The sequence below is a fragment of the Staurois parvus genome, unplaced genomic scaffold (genome assembly GCF_062004578.1).
Source record: "Staurois parvus isolate SC_StPar_1 unplaced genomic scaffold, SC_StPar_1.0 ptg000432l, whole genome shotgun sequence".
Lineage (NCBI taxonomy): Eukaryota > Metazoa > Chordata > Amphibia > Anura > Ranidae > Staurois > Staurois parvus.
The window spans coordinates 2,825,464-2,848,564 of NW_028318228.1; the positions used below are offsets into that span (position 1 = coordinate 2,825,464).

The 23,101-nt window shown below is 45.7% G+C and overlaps 11 non-coding genes across 11 annotated transcripts; all 11 read right to left on the reverse strand.

Moving 5' to 3' along the window:
- Positions 1-4,641: 4,641 nt before the first annotated feature.
- LOC149454236 (5S ribosomal RNA) lies at positions 4,642-4,760 on the reverse strand. The gene has a single exon (XR_016314323.1). It is a non-coding gene; the product is annotated as a 5S ribosomal RNA (ribosomal RNA).
- Position 4,761: 1 nt separating this feature from the next.
- On the reverse strand, positions 4,762-4,880 carry LOC149454237 (5S ribosomal RNA). The gene has a single exon (XR_016314237.1). It is a non-coding gene; the product is annotated as a 5S ribosomal RNA (ribosomal RNA).
- Positions 4,881-7,976: 3,096 nt separating this feature from the next.
- Positions 7,977-8,095, reverse strand: LOC149454238 (5S ribosomal RNA). Its single transcript, XR_016314334.1, has one exon. It is a non-coding gene; the product is annotated as a 5S ribosomal RNA (ribosomal RNA).
- Position 8,096: 1 nt separating this feature from the next.
- LOC149454239 (5S ribosomal RNA) lies at positions 8,097-8,215 on the reverse strand. The gene has a single exon (XR_016314238.1). It is a non-coding gene; the product is annotated as a 5S ribosomal RNA (ribosomal RNA).
- Positions 8,216-11,312: 3,097 nt separating this feature from the next.
- Positions 11,313-11,431, reverse strand: LOC149454240 (5S ribosomal RNA). Its single transcript, XR_016314226.1, has one exon. It is a non-coding gene; the product is annotated as a 5S ribosomal RNA (ribosomal RNA).
- Position 11,432: 1 nt separating this feature from the next.
- On the reverse strand, positions 11,433-11,551 carry LOC149454241 (5S ribosomal RNA). Its single transcript, XR_016314239.1, has one exon. It is a non-coding gene; the product is annotated as a 5S ribosomal RNA (ribosomal RNA).
- A 3,096-nt stretch (positions 11,552-14,647) lies between these two features.
- On the reverse strand, positions 14,648-14,766 carry LOC149454242 (5S ribosomal RNA). Its single transcript, XR_016314290.1, has one exon. It is a non-coding gene; the product is annotated as a 5S ribosomal RNA (ribosomal RNA).
- A 3,098-nt stretch (positions 14,767-17,864) lies between these two features.
- On the reverse strand, positions 17,865-17,983 carry LOC149454243 (5S ribosomal RNA). The gene has a single exon (XR_016314291.1). It is a non-coding gene; the product is annotated as a 5S ribosomal RNA (ribosomal RNA).
- Position 17,984: 1 nt separating this feature from the next.
- On the reverse strand, positions 17,985-18,103 carry LOC149454244 (5S ribosomal RNA). The gene has a single exon (XR_016314306.1). It is a non-coding gene; the product is annotated as a 5S ribosomal RNA (ribosomal RNA).
- Positions 18,104-21,199: 3,096 nt separating this feature from the next.
- Positions 21,200-21,318, reverse strand: LOC149454245 (5S ribosomal RNA). The gene has a single exon (XR_016314311.1). It is a non-coding gene; the product is annotated as a 5S ribosomal RNA (ribosomal RNA).
- Position 21,319: 1 nt separating this feature from the next.
- On the reverse strand, positions 21,320-21,438 carry LOC149454246 (5S ribosomal RNA). Its single transcript, XR_016314240.1, has one exon. It is a non-coding gene; the product is annotated as a 5S ribosomal RNA (ribosomal RNA).
- Positions 21,439-23,101: the final 1,663 nt, after the last annotated feature.

Here is a 23,101-nt window from a genome sequence, read left to right on the forward strand (position 1 = left end):
CTCTAACCTCTGTATCTCTGAGCGAGCAGAGAGTAGTCTTCTAACTGGGATTACTACATCACACATTCACGCTCATGCAGTAGCCTACCCTGAGCCATCAGACGTAAGAGATGTCATCTAGCTAGGATTACTACACGCACGCACGTTCATGCAGCAGCCTACCCTCAGTCTTCAGACTAGCTAGGCCAGCCGAGTCATTTCCAGGGAGTCTATGGCGGTAGAGTCCAGCCTTGGTGATTGCATCCTCAGTGATTGAATCCTTGGTGATTGACGGTCTGATGATTTCTGCATCCAAGTATGCAGCTTTTATGACTCTAACCTCTGTATCTCTGAGCGAGCAGAGAGTAGTCTTCTAACTGGGATTACTACATCACACATTCACGCTCATGCAGTAGCCTACCCTGAGCCATCAGACGTAAGAGATGTCATCTAGCTAGGATTACTACACGCACGCACGTTCATGCAGCAGCCTACCCTCAGCCTTCAGACTAGCTAGACCAGCCGAGTCATTTCCAGGGAGTCTATGGCGATAGATTCCAGCCTTGGTGATTGCATCCTCAGTGATTGCATCCTTGGTGATTGCCGGTCTGATGATTTCTGCATCCAAGTATGCAGCTTTTGATGACTCTAGCCTCTGTACCTCTGAGCACTGTGGAAGCAGAGAGTAGTCCTCTAACTGGGATTACTACATCACACATTCACGCTCATGCAGTAGCCTACCCTGAGCCATCAGACGTAAGAGATGTCATCTAGCTAGGATTACTACACGCACGCACGTTCATGCAGCAGCCTACCCTCAGTCTTCAGACTAGCAAGGCCCGCTGAGTCATTTCCAGGGAGTCTATGGCGATAGACTCCAGCCTTGGTGATTGCATCCTCAGTGATTGCATCCTTGGTGATTCCCGGTCTGATGATTTCTGCATTCAAGTATGCAGCTTTTGATGACTCTAGCCTCTGTACCTCTGAGCACTGAGCGAGCAGAGAGTAGTCTGCTAACTGGGATTACTACATCACACTTTCACGCTCATGCAGTAGCCTACCCTGAGCCATCAGACGTAAGAGATGTCATCTAGCTAGGATTACTACACGCACGCACGTTCATGCAGCAGCCTACTCTCAGCTTTCAGACTAGCTAGGCCAGCCGAGTCATTTCCAGGGAGTCTATGGCGATAGACTCCAGCCTTGGTGATTGCATCCTCAGTGATTGCATCCTTGACGATTGCCGGTCTGATGATTTCTGCATCCAAGTATGCAGCTTTTGATGACTCTAGCCCAGGGGTGGGCAAACTTTTTGACTCGAGGGCCGCAATGGGTTCATATATTGGACCCGGGGGCCAGACCAAGAGTAGATGAATTATGTGTATGTGTCATCCATAGTAAGTATAGTAATATTCCCCCATAGTAAGCACAGTAATTAATCCCCCATATAGTAATTCATCCCCCCAATAGTAATTCATCCCCCCCTATAGTAATTCATCCCCCATATAGTAATTCATCCCCCATAGAGTAATTCATCCCCCATATAGTAATTCATCCCCCATAGTAATTCATCCCCCATATAGTAATTCATCCCCCATAGTAATTCATCCCCCATAGTAATTCATCCCCCATATAGTAATTCATCTCCCATATAGTAATTCATCCCCCATATAGTAATACATCCCCCATAGTAATTCATCCCCCATAGTAATTCATCCCCATATAGTAATTCATCCCCCAGAGTAATTCATCCCCCAGAGTAATTCATCCCCCATATTAATTCATCCCCCATATTAATTCATCCCCCATAGTAATTCATCCCCCATATAGTAATACATCCCCCATAGTAATTCATCCCCATATAGTAATTCATCCCCCATAGTAATTCATCCCCCATATAGTAATTCATCCCCCATATAGTAATTCATCCCCCATAGTAATTCATCCCCCATATAGTAATACATCCCCCATAGTAATTCATCCCCCCTATAGTAATTCATCCCCCATATAGTAATTCATCCCCCATAGTAATTCATCCCCCATATAGTAATTATTCCCCCATAGTAATTCATCCCCCATATAGTAATTCATCCCCCATATAGTAATTCATCCCCCATATAGTAATTCATCCCCCATATAGTAATTAATCCCCCATATAGTAATTCATCCCCCATAGTAATTCATCCCCCATATAGTAATTCATCCCCCATAGTAATTCATCCCCCATATAGTAATTCATCCCCCATAGTAATTCATCCCCCATATAGTAATTCATCCCCCATAGTAATTCATCCCCCATATAGTAATTCATCCCCAATATAGTAATTCATCCCCCATAGTAATTCATTCCCCATATAGTAATACATCCCCAATATAGTAATTCATCCCCATATAGTAATTCATCCCCCATATAGTAATTCATCCCCCATATAGTAATTCATCCCCAATATAGTAATTCATCCCCCATAGTAATTCATCCCCCATATAGTAATTCATCCCCCATAGTAATTCATCCCCATATAGTAATTCATCCCCCATAGTAATTCATCCCCCATATAGTAATACATCCCCAATATAATAATTCATCCCCCATAGTAATTCATCCCCCATATAGTAATACATCCCCATATAGTAATGCATCCCCCATATAGTAATTCATTCCCCATATTAAGTCCCCAAGTCCCCCCTGTGTCAATTCACTTACCTTTGCTCCGCACGTTCCTCTCGCCGTGTCCCGCGCCGTTCCGGTGCAGCATGAAAATCTGTCTCCTATGAGGATCTGTCCCCCTCGACGTATCTGCGCATGTGCCAGTTTCAGGCATTAGCAGCCAATCGGCGATCTCCGGCACATGCGCAGATACGTCGAGGGGGACAGATCCTCATAGGAGACAGATTTTCATGCTACACCGGAACGGCGCGGGACACGGCGAGAGGAACGCGCGGAGCAAAGGTAAGTGAATTGACACAGGGGGGACTTGGGGACTTCAGGGCGGACTGTGAGAGGAGCCAGCTCCCCGGGAAGGATTAAAAGGTCCGCCGGGACGTATACGGCCCGCGGGCCGTAGTTTGCCCATTGCTGCTCTAGCCTCTGTACCTCTGAGCACTGAGCGAGCAGAGAGTAGTCTTCTAACTGGGATTACTACATCACACATTCACGCTCATGCAGTAGCCTACCCTGAGCCATCAGACGTAAGAGATGTCATCTAGCTAGGATTACTACACGCACGCACGTTCATGCAGCAGCCTACCCTCAGTCTTCAGACTAGCTAGGCCAGCCGAGTCATTTCCAGGGAGTCTATGGCGATAGTTTCCAGCCTTGGTGATTGCATCCTCAGTGATTGCATCCTTAGTGATTGCCGGTCTGATGATTTCTGCATCCAAGTATGTAAGTACACGAGGCACGCAACCGCTCTATCCGTGCTGCAATAAAACGGGCAGCGATTTGTCACTTTTCAGGCCAACTTTGACCATCCACCTCTCTAACAACAGTGGCTTTTGTGTAAAGAAGGATGGGTTGACCACGCCCATGGGAAAACCACGCTTTAGGCGAACAGGTCCTGCTGTCTATCCTCCGTAAAGGGGTACACCTTCTTCCCCGTTTTACAGTCGAGCGTGCGCACACAGACGGGACAGCAGTAAAGAGCTTTGTAGTATTTTGAGGGGGAGTTTACTAAAAAGGGAGAAGACAGAATCTGTCTGTATGGCAACCACTCAGCTCCTTGTGTCCATTTCAAACCTTCACTCAACAAGCTGAAGTGAGAAGCTGATTGCTTACGATGCAAAACTACTCCGGATCCTGTCTGCACCCATTTTAAGTAAATTCCCCTCGAGGTAGCCCAAAGGAGGACTGTCTACAAGCTCTCTTTAGCCCATTGCACAGTAAGTCCATGAACTTTAGAATTTAGATAACCACAGTAACCTACGGAAACAAATCTATATCTGCTCATATAGGAAAAGAATTGTGTTTGTGACTTTTCATCTTAAGAACATTCCTTTAATTTACTAATTGGTCAATTTGATGTTTGTTTTGAAATGCATGCGCTAATAACAAACTTATATAAAGGTGTATATCCTCATCCAAAAACATTTAGTGTTTAAAATAAATAATTATAGTGTCCAAACATAAATTAGTGTCCAAAAAATATATATATATATCTTCAGTGACTTGAACCAATTGTGAAAAATCCACCACCAAAGGAGATTAAATGAACTCACCAGAGCTAATGGCTGGTCAGATTATAAACCAGCAACAGCGCTTGTGCTCTGGGAGCAATGAACCCGATGTCCAAATAGATATGGTGATGTTTCAGATACTTCCAGATAATAATAATCACAAACAACTTTGCAGCCCAAGCTCTTATGATGAACTTCTCCACTCTTTCTCATACCTCCATGACAGCATGCAGTACACTCAGGGAAAAAAGAGAACAGAATGGTGCAATACGTTTTTTTCATTTATATCTTTAATAAAAAAGGTATAAGGAAACTCACAAACAAGGTGTCTAATAGACACCAGCTTCAATTGCAAAACAAGGTGAGATACAGTTACCGCTCACCGCGGATCTCTCCCATACAGCACAGAACGACAAGGCTCTCTAACGTTCGCATCGAGTATGCCACGCCCAACCGGTTTCGTCACACTGACGTCATCAAGGGGCGGATAGCCTACAGCACCTGGTATTCCCAGGCGGTCTCCCATCCAGGTACTAACCAGGCCCTACCCTGCTTGGCTTCCGAGATCAGACGAGATCGGGCGTATTCAGGGTGATGTGGCCGTAGGCTAGCCTACAGCACCTGGTATTCCCAGGCGGTCTCCCATCCAGGTACTAACTAGGCCCTACCCTGCTTAGCTTCCGAGATCAGACGAGATCGGGCGCATTCAGGGTGATGTGGCCGTAGGCTAGCCTACAGCACCTGGTATTCCCAGGCGGTAGATAATCAAGAACTGACCCCTTAGGGTGGGCCCACTGCCTGGAGGACCCTGCGTCCGAATGCCTGCTCCCTATTTGACAGGACATCTAGGCGGTAATGCTTGACGAAGGTAGAGAACTTTAACCAGGTGGCTGCCTTACAGATCTCCGGCAAAGCCCCGGCCCTCTCTGCCCAAGAAGCTGCTAAGGATTCTTGGGCAGATTCTTCCAAAGGCTCAAAAGGCTTGCGGATGAAAGCCTTCAGGTCTAAGGATAGGTCCCAAACTGGACAAGTCTTGACCCTCATTGGTCTTGACTTGGAAAGAGACCTAAAGAAGTCCACAACAAAAAGGATTCTGCTGCAGGGGGACCTGCAGAAAAATGCTTAGGGCCGAAGCCTGTACCTTTAGTGTGCTGATCGAGAGACCTCGATCTGTCCCTTCCTGAAAAAAATCCAAGACTGCCGGAATGTCTGGGGGCCCCTGCCGCTGACCCGAAAACCATGATCACTGCCTGAGTGCATGACTGATGAGTGCATTTGCGCGTGACTGATGAGTGGATTTGCCTTTGCGCACAAGCACAAGGGAATGAGAGCACTTGGATTTTTTTTTTTTTTACACTGTCACTTTAATTTCTTTTTATCAATTTTATTGCTGTCACAAGAAATGTAAATGTCCCTTGTGACAACAATAGGCATGTGACAGGTACTCTTTATGGAGGGTTCTGAGGTCAATAAGACCCCAAATCCCTTTTCTTCCCTTAAAAGTATTTGATCACATGCTTTTCATTTTTAAAAATGGTGCCGTTTACATCCAGATAAATAGGAAGTGATGTAAGGTCATCGTTTCCAGTTCACTATATCACAGAGCCGAACGGAGCGGTTCCCCTCCTCGGTCGGCTCTGTGATCAGCCGGCAGAAGCGTGGACTGGTTGATTGGTTGTCTCGGTGGAGGTGTCCCCTCCAGCTGCTTGTTTTTAGACCGTCGTCTCTAAAAAACGGTATCGGGATGATGCCTGCATGAAGCTACATGTATCATCCCAGTACAACCACTTAACACCAAATGGCATACATGGACGTGATTTGGCATCAAGCAGTGAAAGGCAAGTATACCAGAAGGGAGCCCATTCCTCCCATTAGAAACCCAGCAGGACCACAATGGCACCTGAAGGCGTACAATGTGTCTCCACAGCAAATCTAGTGAGCAAGCTATAAAAAAAAATGACAACAATCCCAATTTATAACTAGCTATTGAAGGTGCACATGGAAGGCATGGCACAGTTCAAACAGAAAATATCCCAGCACACTTATCAGCTAGCTTGAAAAAGAAAAATTGACTCAACCTAATAATTCCATTAAAAACAGAGATTTTAGTTGCAGACATTTGCAAATGTATGTGGAAGCCGCACTGCCTCACCAAGGCTCCTCTGTAAAGTGCGGTCCAACTCATAAATGTGAGAGTCTTCCTGTTGGAGCATTCACAACAGAAATAAAAATGGAACCAAACGGAGCGATATACTCATGTTTCCGCCAACAATCCTCTCTTGCATCTTTTCCATCTTCATTGGCTGGCATGAGATGACATCACTTCTGCGCATGCACAGGAGCTAGTCATTCTTACACACAGAGACTGGCCCGGAGCCGTAGGCTGAGCTGTGCATGTGCAGATCTGGTTACAGAGCTGAAGATGACATCGCGCAGGCAAGTAGAGGCATTTAACTGCTTGCCATCCAGCCACTGTGGAAAAATGGCCACAAGGTGGCACCACTGGGCAAAATCATGCTTAAAACGTGATATTGCAAAACAAGTAGGGGGTGCACACGAGGCACGCAACCGCCCTACCCGTGCTGCAATAAAACGGGCAGCGGTTTATCACTTTTCAGGCCAACTTTGACCATCCACCTCTCTAACAACAGTGGCTTTTGTGTAAAGAAGGATGGGTTGACCACGCCCATGGGAAAACCACGCTTTAGGCGAACAGGTCCTGCTGTCTATCCTCCGTAAAGGGGTACACCTTCTTCCCCATTTTACAGTCGAGCGTGCGCACACAGACGGGACAGCAGTAAAGAGCTTTGTAGTATTTTGAGGGGGAGTTTACTAAAAAGGGAGAAGACAGAATCTGTCTGTATGGCAACCACTCAGCTCCTTGTGTCCATTTCAAACCTTCACTCAACAAGCTGAAGTGAGAAGCTGATTGCTTACGATGCAAAACTACTCCGGATCCTGTCTGCACCCATTTTAAGTAAATTCCCCTCGAGGTAGCCCAAAGGAGGACTGTCTACAAGCTCTCTTTAGCCCATTGCACAGTAAGTCCATGAACTTTAGAATTTAGATAACCACAGTAACCTACGGAAACAAATCTATATCTGCTCATATAGGAAAAGAATTGTGTTTGTGACTTTTCATCTTAAGAACATTCCTTTAATTTACTAATTGGTCAATTTGATGTTTGTTTTGAAATGCATGCGCTAATAACAAACTTATATAAAGGTGTATATCCTCATCCAAAAACATTTAGTGTTTAAAATAAATAATTATAGTGTCCAAACATAAATTAGTGTCCAAAAAATATATATATATATCTTCAGTGACTTGAACCAATTGTGAAAAATCCACCACCAAAGGAGATTAAATGAACTCACCAGAGCTAATGGCTGGTCAGATTATAAACCAGCAACAGCGCTTGTGCTCTGGGAGCAATGAACCCGATGTCCAAATAGATATGGTGATGTTTCAGATACTTCCAGATAATAATAATCACAAACAACTTTGCAGCCCAAGCTCTTATGATGAACTTCTCCACTCTTTCTCATACCTCCATGAGAGCATGCAGTACACTCAGGGAAAAAAGAGAACAGAATGGTGCAATACGTTTTTTTCATTTATATCTTTAATAAAAAAGGTACAAGGAAACTCACAAACAAGGTGTCTAATAGACACCAGCTTCAATTGCAAAACAAGGTGAGATACAGTTACCGCTCACCGCGGATCTCTCCCATACAGCACAGAACGACAAGGCTCTCTAACGTCCGCATCGAGTATGCCACGCCCAACCGGTTTCGTCACACTGACGTCATCAAGGGGCGGATAGCCTACAGCACCTGGTATTCCCAGGCGGTCTCCCATCCAGGTACTAACCAGGCCCTACCCTGCTTGGCTTCCGAGATCAGACGAGATCGGGCGTATTCAGGGTGATGTGGCCGTAGGCTAGCCTACAGCACCTGGTATTCCCAGGCGGTCTCCCATCCAGGTACTAACTAGGCCCTACCCTGCTTAGCTTCCGAGATCAGACGAGATCGGGCGCATTCAGGGTGATGTGGCCGTAGGCTAGCCTACAGCACCTGGTATTCCCAGGCGGTAGATAATCAAGAACTGACCCCTTAGGGTGGGCCCACTGCCTGGAGGACCCTGCGTCCGAATGCCTGCTCCCTATTTGACAGGACATCTAGGCGGTAATGCTTGACGAAGGTAGAGAACTTTGACCAGGTGGCTGCCTTACAGATCTCCGGCAAAGCCCCGGCCCTCTCTGCCCAAGAAGCTGCTAAGGATTCTTGGGCAGATTCTTCCAAAGGCTCAAAAGGCTTGCGGATGAAAGCCTTCAGGTCTAAGGATAGGTCCCAAACTGGACAAGTCTTGACCCTCATTGGTCTTGACTTGGAAAGAGACCTAAAGAAGTCCACAACAAAAAGGATTCTGCTGCAGGGGGACCTGCAGAAAAATGCTTAGGGCCGAAGCCTGTACCTTTAGTGTGCTGATCGAGAGACCTCGATCTGTCCCTTCCTGAAAAAAATCCAAGACTGCCGGAATGTCTGGGGGCCCCTGCCGCTGACCCGAAAACCATGATCACTGCCTGAGTGCATGACTGATGAGTGCATTTGCGCGTGACTGATGAGTGGATTTGCCTTTGCGCACAAGCACAAGGGAATGAGAGCACTTGGATTTTTTTTTTTTTTTACACTGTCACTTTAATTTCTTTTTATCAATTTTATTGCTGTCACAAGAAATGTAAATGTCCCTTGTGACAACAATAGGCATGTGACAGGTACTCTTTATGGAGGGTTCTGAGGTCAATAAGACCCCAAATCCCTTTTCTTCCCTTAAAAGTATTTGATCACATGCTTTTCATTTTTAAAAATGGTGCCGTTTACATCCAGATAAATAGGAAGTGATGTAAGGTCATCGTTTCCAGTTCACTATATCACAGAGCCGAACGGAGCGGTTCCCCTCCTCGGTCGGCTCTGTGATCAGCCGGCAGAAGCGTGGACTGGTTGATTGGTTGTCTCGGTGGAGGTGTCCCCTCCAGCTGCTTGTTTTTAGACCGTCGTCTCTAAAAAACGGTATCGGGATGATGCCTGCACGAAGCTACATGTATCATCCCAGTACAACCACTTAACACCAAATGGCATACATGGACGTGATTTGGCATCAAGCAGTGAAAGGCAAGTATACCAGAAGGGAGCCCATTCCTCCCATTAGAAACCCAGCAGGACCACAATGGCACCTGAAGGCGTACAATGTGTCTCCACAGCAAATCTAGTGAGCAAGCTATAAAAAAAAATGACAACAATCCCAATTTATAACTAGCTATTGAAGGTGCACATGGAAGGCATGGCACAGTTCAAACAGAAAATATCCCAGCACACTTATCAGCTAGCTTGAAAAAGAAAAATTGACTCAACCTAATAATTCCATTAAAAACAGAGATTTTAGTTGCAGACATTTGCAAATGTATGTGGAAGCCGCACTGCCTCACCAAGGCTCCTCTGTAAAGTGCGGTCCAACTCATAAATGTGAGAGTCTTCCTGTTGGAGCATTCACAACAGAAATAAAAATGGAACCAAACGGAGCGATATACTCATGTTTCCGCCAACAATCCTCTCTTGCATCTTTTCCATCTTCATTGGCTGGCATGAGATGACATCACTTCTGCGCATGCACAGGAGCTAGTCATTCTTACACACAGAGACTGGCCCGGAGCCGTAGGCTGAGCTGTGCATGTGCAGATCTGGTTACAGAGCTGAAGATGACATCGCGCAGGTAAGTAGAGGCATTTAACTGCTTGCCATCCAGCCACTGTGGAAAAATGGCCACAAGGTGGCACCACTGGGCAAAATCATGCTTAAAACGTGATATTGCAAAACAAGTAGGGGGTGCACACGAGGCACGCAACCGCCCTACCCGTGCTGCAATAAAACGGGCAGCGGTTTATCACTTTTCAGGCCAACTTTGACCATCCACCTCTCTAACAACAGTGGCTTTTGTGTAAAGAAGGATGGGTTGACCACGCCCATGGGAAAACCACGCTTTAGGCGAACAGGTCCTGCTGTCTATCCTCCGTAAAGGGGTACACCTTCTTCCCCGTTTTACAGTCGAGCGTGCGCACACAGACGGGACAGCAGTAAAGAGCTTTGTAGTATTTTGAGGGGGAGTTTACTAAAAAGGGAGAAGACAGAATCTGTCTGTATGGCAACCACTCAGCTCCTTGTGTCCATTTCAAACCTTCACTCAACAAGCTGAAGTGAGAAGCTGATTGCTTACGATGCAAAACTACTCCGGATCCTGTCTGCACCCATTTTAAGTAAATTCCCCTCGAGGTAGCCCAAAGGAGGACTGTCTACAAGCTCTCTTTAGCCCATTGCACAGTAAGTCCATGAACTTTAGAATTTAGATAACCACAGTAACCTACGGAAACAAATCTATATCTGCTCATATAGGAAAAGAATTGTGTTTGTGACTTTTCATCTTAAGAACATTCCTTTAATTTACTAATTGGTCAATTTGATGTTTGTTTTGAAATGCATGCGCTAATAACAAACTTATATAAAGGTGTATATCCTCATCCAAAAACATTTAGTGTTTAAAATAAATAATTATAGTGTCCAAACATAAATTAGTGTCCAAAAAATATATATATATATCTTCAGTGACTTGAACCAATTGTGAAAAATCCACCACCAAAGGAGATTAAATGAACTCACCAGAGCTAATGGCTGGTCAGATTATAAACCAGCAACAGCGCTTGTGCTCTGGGAGCAATGAACCCGATGTCCAAATAGATATGGTGATGTTTCAGATACTTCCAGATAATAATAATCACAAACAACTTTGCAGCCCAAGCTCTTATGATGAACTTCTCCACTCTTTCTCATACCTCCATGAGAGCATGCAGTACACTCAGGGAAAAAAGAGAACAGAATGGTGCAATACGTTTTTTTCATTTATATCTTTAATAAAAAAGGTATAAGGAAACTCACAAACAAGGTGTCTAATAGACACCAGCTTCAATTGCAAAACAAGGTGAGATACAGTTACCGCTCACCGCGGATCTCTCCCATACAGCACAGAACGACAAGGCTCTCTAACGTCCGCATCGAGTATGCCACGCCCAACCGGTTTCGTCACACTGACGTCATCAAGGGGCGGATAGCCTACAGCACCTGGTATTCCCAGGCGGTCTCCCATCCAGGTACTAACCAGGCCCTACCCTGCTTGGCTTCCGAGATCAGATGAGATCGGGCGTATTCAGGGTGATGTGGCCGTAGGCTAGCCTACAGCACCTGGTATTCCCAGGCGGTCTCCCATCCAGGTACTAACTAGGCCCTACCCTGCTTAGCTTCCGAGATCAGACGAGATCGGGCGCATTCAGGGTGATGTGGCCGTAGGCTAGCCTACAGCACCTGGTATTCCCAGGCGGTAGATAATCAAGAACTGACCCCTTAGGGTGGGCCCACTGCCTGGAGGACCCTGCGTCCGAATGCCTGCTCCCTATTTGACAGGACATCTAGGCGGTAATGCTTGACGAAGGTAGAGAACTTTGACCAGGTGGCTGCCTTACAGATCTCCTCCGGCAAAGCCCCGGCCCTCTCTGCCCAGAAGCTGCTAAGGATTCTTGGGCAGATTCTTCCAAAGGCTCAAAAGGCTTGCGGATGAAAGCCTTCAGGTCTAAGGATAGGTCCCAAACTGGACAAGTCTTGACCCTCATTGGTCTTGACTTGGAAAGAGACCTAAAGAAGTCCACAACAAAAAGGATTCTGCTGCAGGGGGACCTGCAGAAAAATGCTTAGGGCCGAAGCCTGTACCTTTAGTGTGCTGATCGAGAGACCTCGATCTGTCCCTTCCTGAAAAAAATCCAAGACTGCCGGAATGTCTGGGGGCCCCTGCCGCTGACCCGAAAACCATGATCACTGCCTGAGTGCATGACTGATGAGTGCATTTGCGCGTGACTGATGAGTGGATTTGCCTTTGCGCACAAGCACAAGGGAATGAGAGCACTTGGATTTTTTTTTTTTTACACTGTCACTTTAATTTCTTTTTATCAATTTTATTGCTGTCACAAGAAATGTAAATGTCCCTTGTGACAACAATAGGCATGTGACAGGTACTCTTTATGGAGGGTTCTGAGGTCAATAAGACCCCAAATCCCTTTTCTTCCCTTAAAAGTATTTGATCACATGCTTTTCATTTTTAAAAATGGTGCCGTTTACATCCAGATAAATAGGAAGTGATGTAAGGTCATCGTTTCCAGTTCACTATATCACAGAGCCGAACGGAGCGGTTCCCCTCCTCGGTCGGCTCTGTGATCAGCCGGCAGAAGCGTGGACTGGTTGATTGGTTGTCTCGGTGGAGGTGTCCCCTCCAGCTGCTTGTTTTAGACCGTCGTCTCTAAAAAACGGTATCGGGATGATGCCTGCACGAAGCTACATGTATCATCCCAGTACAACCACTTAACACCAAATGGCATACATGGACGTGATTTGGCATCAAGCAGTGAAAGGCAAGTATACCAGAAGGGAGCCCATTCCTCCCATTAGAAACCCAGCAGGACCACAATGGCACCTGAAGGCGTACAATGTGTCTCCACAGCAAACCTAGTGAGCAAGCTATAAAAAAAAATGACAACAATCCCAATTTATAACTAGCTATTGAAGGTGCACATGGAAGGCATGGCACAGTTCAAACAGAAAATATCCCAGCACACTTATCAGCTAGCTTGAAAAAGAAAAATTGACTCAACCTAATAATTCCATTAAAAACAGAGATTTTAGTTGCAGACATTTGCAAATGTATGTGGAAGCCGCACTGCCTCACCAAGGCTCCTCTGTAAAGTGCGGTCCAACTCATAAATGTGAGAGTCTTCCTGTTGGAGCATTCACAACAGAAATAAAAATGGAACCAAACGGAGCGATATACTCATGTTTCCGCCAACAATCCTCTCTTGCATCTTTTCCATCTTCATTGGCTGGCATGAGATGACATCACTTCTGCGCATGCACAGGAGCTAGTCATTCTTACACACAGAGACTGGCCCGGAGCCGTAGGCTGAGCTGTGCATGTGCAGATCTGGTTACAGAGCTGAAGATGACATCGCGCAGGCAAGTAGAGGCATTTAACTGCTTGCCATCCAGCCACTGTGGAAAAATGGCCACAAGGTGGCACCACTGGGCAAAATCATGCTTAAAACGTGATATTGCAAAACAAGTAGGGGGTGCACACGAGGCACGCAACCGCCCTACCCGTGCTGCAATAAAACGGGCAGCGGTTTATCACTTTTCAGGCCAACTTTGACCATCCACCTCTCTAACAACAGTGGCTTTTGTGTAAAGAAGGATGGGTTGACCACGCCCATGGGAAAACCACGCTTTAGGCGAACAGGTCCTGCTGTCTATCCTCCATAAAGGGGTACACCTTCTTCCCCGTTTTACAGTCGAGCGTGCGCACACAGACGGGACAGCAGTAAAGAGCTTTGTAGTATTTTGAGGGGGAGTTTACTAAAAAGGGAGAAGACAGAATCTGTCTGTATGGCAACCACTCAGCTCCTTGTGTCCATTTCAAACCTTCACTCAACAAGCTGAAGTGAGAAGCTGATTGCTTACGATGCAAAACTACTCCGGATCCTGTCTGCACCCATTTTAAGTAAATTCCCCTCGAGGTAGCCCAAAGGAGGACTGTCTACAAGCTCTCTTTAGCCCATTGCACAGTAAGTCCATGAACTTTAGAATTTACATAACCACAGTAACCTACGGAAACAAATCTATATCTGCTCATATAGGAAAAGAATTGTGTTTGTGACTTTTCATCTTAAGAACATTCCTTTAATTTACTAATTGGTCAATTTGATGTTTGTTTTGAAATGCATGCGCTAATAACAAACTTATATAAAGGTGTATATCCTCATCCAAAAACATTTAGTGTTTAAAATAAATAATTATAGTGTCCAAACATAAATTAGTGTCCAAAAAATATATATATATATCTTCAGTGACTTGAACCAATTGTGAAAAATCCACCACCAAAGGAGATTAAATGAACTCACCAGAGCTAATGGCTGGTCAGATTATAAACCAGCAACAGCGCTTGTGCTCTGGGAGCAATGAACCCGATGTCCAAATAGATATGGTGATGTTTCAGATACTTCCAGATAATAATAATCACAAACAACTTTGCAGCCCAAGCTCTTATGATGAACTTCTCCACTCTTTCTCATACCTCCATGAGAGCATGCAGTACACTCAGGGAAAAAAGAGAACAGAATGGTGCAATACGTTTTTTTCATTTATATCTTTAATAAAAAAGGTATAAGGAAACTCACAAACAAGGTGTCTAATAGACACCAGCTTCAATTGCAAAACAAGGTGAGATACAGTTACCGCTCACCGCGGATCTCTCCCATACAGCACAGAACGACAAGGCTCTCTAACGTCCGCATCGAGTATGCCACGCCCAACCGGTTTCGTCACACTGACGTCATCAAGGGGCGGATAACCTACAGCACCTGGTATTCCCAGGCGGTCTCCCATCCAGGTACTAACCAGGCCCTACCCTGCTTGGCTTCCGAGATCAGACGAGATCGGGCGTATTCAGGGTGATGTGGCCGTAGGCTAGCCTACAGCACCTGGTATTCCCAGGCGGTAGATAATCAAGAACTGACCCCTTAGGGTGGGCCCACTGCCTGGAGGACCCTGCGTCCGAATGCCTGCTCCCTATTTGACAGGACATCTAGGCGGTAATGCTTGACGAAGGTAGAGAACTTTGACCAGGTGGCTGCCTTACAGATCTCCGGCAAAGCCCCGGCCCTCTCTGCCCAAGAAGCTGCTAAGGATTCTTGGGCAGATTCTTCCAAAGGCTCAAAAGGCTTGCGGATGAAAGCCTTCAGGTCTAAGGATAGGTCCCAAACTGGACAAGTCTTGACCCTCATTGGTCTTGACTTGGAAAGAGACCTAAAGAAGTCCACAACAAAAAGGATTCTGCTGCAGGGGGACCTGCAGAAAAATGCTTAGGGCCGAAGCCTGTACCTTTAGTGTGCTGATCGAGAGACCTCGATCTGTCCCTTCCTGAAAAAAATCCAAGACTGCCGGAATGTCTGGGGGCCCCTGCCGCTGACCCGAAAACCATGATCACTGCCTGAGTGCATGACTGATGAGTGCATTTGCGCGTGACTGATGAGTGGATTTGCCTTTGCGCACAAGCACAAGGGAATGAGAGCACTTGGATTTTTTGTTTTTTTTTTACACTGTCACTTTAATTTCTTTTTATCAATTTTATTGCTGTCACAAGAAATGTAAATGTCCCTTGTGACAACAATAGGCATGTGACAGGTACTCTTTATGGAGGGTTCTGAGGTCAATAAGACCCCAAATCCCTTTTCTTCCCTTAAAAGTATTTGATCACATGCTTTTCATTTTTAAAAATGGTGCCGTTTACATCCAGATAAATAGGAAGTGATGTAAGGTCATCGTTTCCAGTTCACTATATCACAGAGCCGAACGGAGCGGTTCCCCTCCTCGGTCGGCTCTGTGATCAGCCGGCAGAAGCGTGGACTGGTTGATTGGTTGTCTCGGTGGAGGTGTCCCCTCCAGCTGCTTGTTTTTAGACCGTCGTCTCTAAAAAACGGTATCGGGATGATGCCTGCATGAAGCTACATGTATCATCCCAGTACAACCACTTAACACCAAATGGCATACATGGACGTGATTTGGCATCAAGCAGTGAAAGGCAAGTATACCAGAAGGGAGCCCATTCCTCCCATTAGAAACCCAGCAGGACCACAATGGCACCTGAAGGCGTACAATGTGTCTCCACAGCAAATCTAGTGAGCAAGCTATAAAAAAAATGACAACAATCCCAATTTATAACTAGCTATTGAAGGTGCACATGGAAGGCATGGCACAGTTCAAACAGAAAATATCCCAGCACACTTATCAGCTAGCTTGAAAAAGAAAAATTGACTCAACCTAATAATTCCATTAAAAACAGAGATTTTAGTTGCAGACATTTGCAAATGTATGTGGAAGCCGCACTGCCTCACCAAGGCTCCTCTGTAAAGTGCGGTCCAACTCATAAATGTGAGAGTCTTCCTGTTGGAGCATTCACAACAGAAATAAAAATGGAACCAAACGGAGCGATATACTCATGTTTCCGCCAACAATCCTCTCTTGCATCTTTTCCATCTTCATTGGCTGGCATGAGATGACATCACTTCTGCGCATGCACAGGAGCTAGTCATTCTTACACACAGAGACTGGCCCGGAGCCGTAGGCTGAGCTGTGCATGTGCAGATCTGGTTACAGAGCTGAAGATGACATCGCGCAGGCAAGTAGAGGCATTTAACTGCTTGCCATCCAGCCACTGTGGAAAAATGGCCACAAGGTGGCACCACTGGGCAAAATCATGCTTAAAACGTGATATTGCAAAACAAGTAGGGGGTGCACACGAGGCACGCAACCGCCCTACCCGTGCTGCAATAAAACGGGCAGCGGTTTATCACTTTTCAGGCCAACTTTGACCATCCACCTCTCTAACAACAGTGGCTTTTGTGTAAAGAAGGATGGGTTGACCACGCCCATGGGAAAACCACGCTTTAGGCGAACAGGTCCTGCTGTCTATCCTCCGTAAAGGGGTACACCTTCTTCCCCGTTTTACAGTCGAGCGTGCGCACACAGACGGGACAGCAGTAAAGAGCTTTGTAGTATTTTGAGGGGGAGTTTACTAAAAAGGGAGAAGACAGAATCTGTCTGTATGGCAACCACTCAGCTCCTTGTGTCCATTTCAAACCTTCACTCAACAAGCTGAAGTGAGAAGCTGATTGCTTACGATGCAAAACTACTCCGGATCCTGTCTGCACCCATTTTAAGTAAATTCCCCTCGAGGTAGCCCAAAGGAGGACTGTCTACAAGCTCTCTTTAGCCCATTGCACAGTAAGTCCATGAACTTTAGAATTTAGATAACCACAGTAACCTACGGAAACAAATCTATATCTGCTCATATAGGAAAAGAATTGTGTTTGTGACTTTTCATCTTAAGAACATTCCTTTAATTTACTAATTGGTCAATTTGATGTTTGTTTTGAAATGCATGCGCTAATAACAAACTTATATAAAGGTGTATATCCTCATCCAAAAACATTTAGTGTTTAAAATAAATAATTATAGTGTCCAAACATAAATTCGTGTCCAAAAAATATATATATATATCTTCAGTGACTTGAACCAATTGTGAAAAATCCACCACCAAAGGAGATTAAATGAACTCACCAGAGCTAATGGCTGGTCAGATTATAAACCAGCAACAGCGCTTGTGCTCTGGGAGCAATGAACCCGATGTCCAAATAGATATGGTGATGTTTCAGATACTTCCAGATAATAATAATCACAAACAACTTTGCAGCCCAAGCTCTTATGATGAACTTCTCCACTCTTTCTCATACCTCCATGAGAGCATGCAGTACACTCAGGGAAAAAAGAGAACAGAATGGTGCAATACGTTTTTTTCATTTATATCTTTAATAAAAAAGGTATAAGGAAACTCACAAACAAGGTGTCTAATAGACACCAGCTTCAATTGCAAAACAAGGTGAGATACAGTTACCGCTCACCGCGGATCTCTCCCATACAGCACAGAACGACAAGGCTCTCTAACGTCCGCATCGAGTATGCCACGCCCAACCGGTTTCGTCACACTGACGTCATCAAGGGGCGGATAACCTACAGCACCTGGTATTCCCAGGCGGTCTCCCATCCAGGTACTAACCAGGCCCTACCCTGCTTGGCTTCCGAGATCAGACGAGATCGGGCGTATTCAGGGTGATGTGGCCGTAGGCTAGCCTACAGCACCTGGTATTCCCAGGCGGTCTCCCATCCAGGTACTAACTAGGCCCTACCCTGCTTAGCTTCCAAGATCAGACGAGATCGGGCGCATTCAGGGTGATGTGGCCGTAGGCTAGCCTACAGCACCTGGTATTCCCAGGCGGTAGATAATCAAGAACTGACCCCTTAGGGTGGGCCCACTGCCTGGAGGACCCTGCGTCCGAATGCCTGCTCCCTATTTGACAGGACATCTAGGCGGTAATGCTTGACGAAGGTAGAGAACTTTGACCAGGTGGCTGCCTTACAGATCTCCGGCAAAGCCCCGGCCCTCTCTGCCCAAGAAGCTGCTAAGGATTCTTGGGCAGATTCTTCCAAAGGCTCAAAAGGCTTGCGGATGAAAGCCTTCAGGTCTAAGGATAGGTCCCAAACTGGACAAGTCTTGACCCTCATTGGTCTTGACTTGGAAAGAGACCTGAAGAAGTCCACAACAAAAAGGATTCTGCTGCAGGGGGACCTGCAGAAAAATGCTTAGGGCCGAAGCCTGTAACTTTAGTGTGCTGATCGAGAGACCTCGATCTGTCCCTTCCTGAAAAAAATCCAAGACTGCCGGAATGTCTGGGGGCCCCTGCCGCTGACCCGAAAACCATGATCACTGCCTGAGTGCATGACTGATGAGTGCATTTGCGCGTGACTGATGAGTGGATTTGCCTTTGCGCACAAGCACAAGGGAATGAGAGCACTTGGATTTTTTTTTTTTTTACACTGTCACTTTAATTTCTTTTTATCAATTTTATTGCTGTCACAAGAAATGTAAATGTCCCTTGTGACAACAATAGGCATGTGACAGGTACTCTTTATGGAGGGTTCTGAGGTCAATAAGACCCCAAATCCCTTTTCTTCCCTTAAAAGTATTTGATCACATGCTTTTCATTTTTAAAAATGGTGCCGTTTACATCCAGATAAATAGGAAGTGATGTAAGGTCATCGTTTCCAGTTCACTATATCACAGAGCCGAACGGAGCGGTTCCCCTCCTCGGTCGGCTCTGTGATCAGCCGGCAGAAGCGTGGACTGGTTGATTGGTTGTCTCGGTGGAGGTGTCCCCTCCAGCTGCTTGTTTTTAGACCGTCGTCTCTAAAAAACGGTATCGGGATGATGCCTGCATGAAGCTACATGTATCATCCCAGTACAACCACTTAACACCAAATGGCATACATGGACGTGATTTGGCATCAAGCAGTGAAAGGCAAGTATACCAGAAGGGAGCCCATTCCTCCCATTAGAAACCCAGCAGGACCACAATGGCACCTGAAGGCGTACAATGTGTCTCCACAGCAAATCTAGTGAGCAAGCTATAAAAAAAAATGACAACAATCCCAATTTATAACTAGCTATTGAAGGTGCACATGGAAGGCATGGCACAGTTCAAACAGAAAATATCCCAGCACACTTATCAGCTAGCTTGAAAAAGAAAAATTGACTCAACCTAATAATTCCATTAAAAACAGAGATTTTAGTTGCAGACATTTGCAAATGTATGTGGAAGCCGCACTGCCTCACCAAGGCTCCTCTGTAAAGTGCGGTCCAACTCATAAATGTGAGAGTCTTCCTGTTGGAGCATTCACAACAGAAATAAAAATGGAACCAAACGGAGCGATATACTCATGTTTCCGCCAACAATCCTCTCTTGCATCTTTTCCATCTTCATTGGCTGGCATGAGATGACATCACTTCTGCGCATGCACAGGAGCTAGTCATTCTTACACACAGAGACTGGCCCGGAGCCGTAGGCTGAGCTGTGCATGTGCAGATCTGGTTACAGAGCTGAAGATGACATCGCGCAGGCAAGTAGAGGCATTTAACTGCTTGCCATCCAGCCACTGTGGAAAAATGGCCACAAGGTGGCACCACTGGGCAAAATCATGCTTAAAACGTGATATTGCAAAACAAGTAGGGGGTGCACACGAGGCACGCAACCGCCCTACCCGTGCTGCAATAAAACGGGCAGCGGTTTATCACTTTTCAGGCCAACTTTGACCATCCACCTCTCTAACAACAGTGGCTTTTGTGTAAAGAAGGATGGGTTGACCACGCCCATGGGAAAACCACGCTTTAGGCGAACAGGTCCTGCTGTCTATCCTCCGTAAAGGGGTACACCTTCTTCCCCGTTTTACAGTCGAGCGTGCGCACACAGACGGGACAGCAGTAAAGAGCTTTGTAGTATTTTGAGGGGGAGTTTACTAAAAAGGGAGAAGACAGAATCTGTCTGTATGGCAACCACTCAGCTCCTTGTGTCCATTTCAAACCTTCACTCAACAAGCTGAAGTGAGAAGCTGATTGCTTACGATGCAAAACTACTCCGGATCCTGTCTGCACCCATTTTAAGTAAATTCCCCTCGAGGTAGCCCAAAGGAGGACTGTCTACAAGCTCTCTTTAGCCCATTGCACAGTAAGTCCATGAACTTTAGAATTTAGATAACCACAGTAACCTACGGAAACAAATCTATATCTGCTCATATAGGAAAAGAATTGTGTTTGTGACTTTTCATCTTAAGAACATTCCTTTAATTTACTAATTGGTCAATTTGATGTTTGTTTTGAAATGCATGCGCTAATAACAAACTTATATAAAGGTGTATATCCTCATCCAAAAACATTTAGTGTTTAAAATAAATAATTATAGTGTCCAAACATAAATTAGTGTCCAAAAAATATATATATATATCTTCAGTGACTTGAACCAATTGTGAAAAATCCACCACCAAAGGAGATTAAATGAACTCACCAGAGCTAATGGCTGGTCAGATTATAAACCAGCAACAGCGCTTGTGCTCTGGGAGCAATGAACCCGATGTCCAAATAGATATGGTGATGTTTCAGATACTTCCAGATAATAATAATCACAAACAACTTTGCAGCCCAAGCTCTTATGATGAACTTCTCCACTCTTTCTCATACCTCCATGAGAGCATGCAGTACACTCAGGGAAAAAAGAGAACAGAATGGTGCAATACGTTTTTTTCATTTATATCTTTAATAAAAAAGGTATAAGGAAACTCACAAACAAGGTGTCTAATAGACACCAGCTTCAATTGCAAAACAAGGTGAGATACAGTTACCGCTCACCGCGGATCTCTCCCATACAGCACAGAACGACAAGGCTCTCTAACGTCCGCATCGAGTATGCCACGCCCAACCGGTTTCGTCACACTGACGTCATCAAGGGGCGGATAGCCTACAGCACCTGGTATTCCCAGGCGGTCTCCCATCCAGGTACTAACCAGGCCCTACCCTGCTTGGCTTCCGAGATCAGATGAGATCGGGCGTATTCAGGGTGATGTGGCCGTAGGCTAGCCTACAGCACCTGGTATTCCCAGGCGGTCTCCCATCCAGGTACTAACTAGGCCCTACCCTGCTTAGCTTCCGAGATCAGACGAGATCGGGCGCATTCAGGGTGATGTGGCCGTAGGCTAGCCTACAGCACCTGGCATTCCCAGGCGGTAGATAATCAAGAACTGACCCCTTAGGGTGGGCCCACTGCCTGGAGGACCCTGCGTCCGAATGCCTGCTCCCTATTTGACAGGACATCTAGGCGGTAATGCTTGACGAAGGTAGAGAACTTTGACCAGGTGGCTGCCTTACAGATCTCCGGCAAAGCCCCGGCCCTCTCTGCCCAAGAAGCTGCTAAGGATTCTTGGGCAGATTCTTCCAAAGGCTCAAAAGGCTTGCGGATGAAAGCCTTCAGGTCTAAGGATAGGTCCCAAACTGGACAAGTCTTGACCCTCATTGGTCTTGACTTGGAAAGAGACCTAAAGAAGTCCACAACAAAAAGGATTCTGCTGCAGGGGGACCTGCAGAAAAATGCTTAGGGCCGAAGCCTGTACCTTTAGTGTGCTGATCGAGAGACCTCGATCTGTCCCTTCCTGAAAAAAATCCAAGACTGCCGGAATGTCTGGGGGCCCCTGCCGCTGACCCGAAAACCATGATCACTGCCTGAGTGCATGACTGATGAGTGCATTTGCGCGTGACTGATGAGTGGATTTGCCTTTGCGCACAAGCACAAGGGAATGAGAGCACTTGGATTTTTTTTTTTTTTACACTGTCACTTTAATTTCTTTTTATCAATTTTATTGCTGTCACAAGAAATGTAAATGTCCCTTGTGACAACAATAGGCATGTGACAGGTACTCTTTATGGAGGGTTCTGAGGTCAATAAGACCCCAAATCCCTTTTCTTCCCTTAAAAGTATTTGATCACATGCTTTTCATTTTTAAAAATGGTGCCGTTTACATCCAGATAAATAGGAAGTGATGTAAGGTCATCGTTTCCAGTTCACTATATCACAGAGCCGAACGGAGCGGTTCCCCTCCTCGGTCGGCTCTGTGATCAGCCGGCAGAAGCGTGGACTGGTTGATTGGTTGTCTCGGTGGAGGTGTCCCCTCCAGCTGCTTGTTTTTAGACCGTCGTCTCTAAAAAACGGTATCGGGATGATGCCTGCACGAAGCTACATGTATCATCCCAGTACAACCACTTAACACCAAATGGCATACATGGACGTGATTTGGCATCAAGCAGTGAAAGGCAAGTATACCAGAAGGGAGCCCATTCCTCCCATTAGAAACCCAGCAGGACCACAATGGCACCTGAAGGCGTACAATGTGTCTCCACAGCAAACCTAGTGAGCAAGCTATAAAAAAAAATGACAACAATCCCAATTTATAACTAGCTATTGAAGGTGCACATGGAAGGCATGGCACAGTTCAAACAGAAAATATCCCAGCACACTTATCAGCTAGCTTGAAAAAGAAAAATTGACTCAACCTAATAATTCCATTAAAAACAGAGATTTTAGTTGCAGACATTTGCAAATGTATGTGGAAGCCGCACTGCCTCACCAAGGCTCCTCTGTAAAGTGCGGTCCAACTCATAAATGTGAGAGTCTTCCTGTTGGAGCATTCACAACAGAAATAAAAATGGAACCAAACGGAGCGATATACTCATGTTTCCGCCAACAATCCTCTCTTGCATCTTTTCCATCTTCATTGGCTGGCATGAGATGACATCACTTCTGCGCATGCACAGGAGCTAGTCATTCTTACACACAGAGACTGGCCCGGAGCCGTAGGCTGAGCTG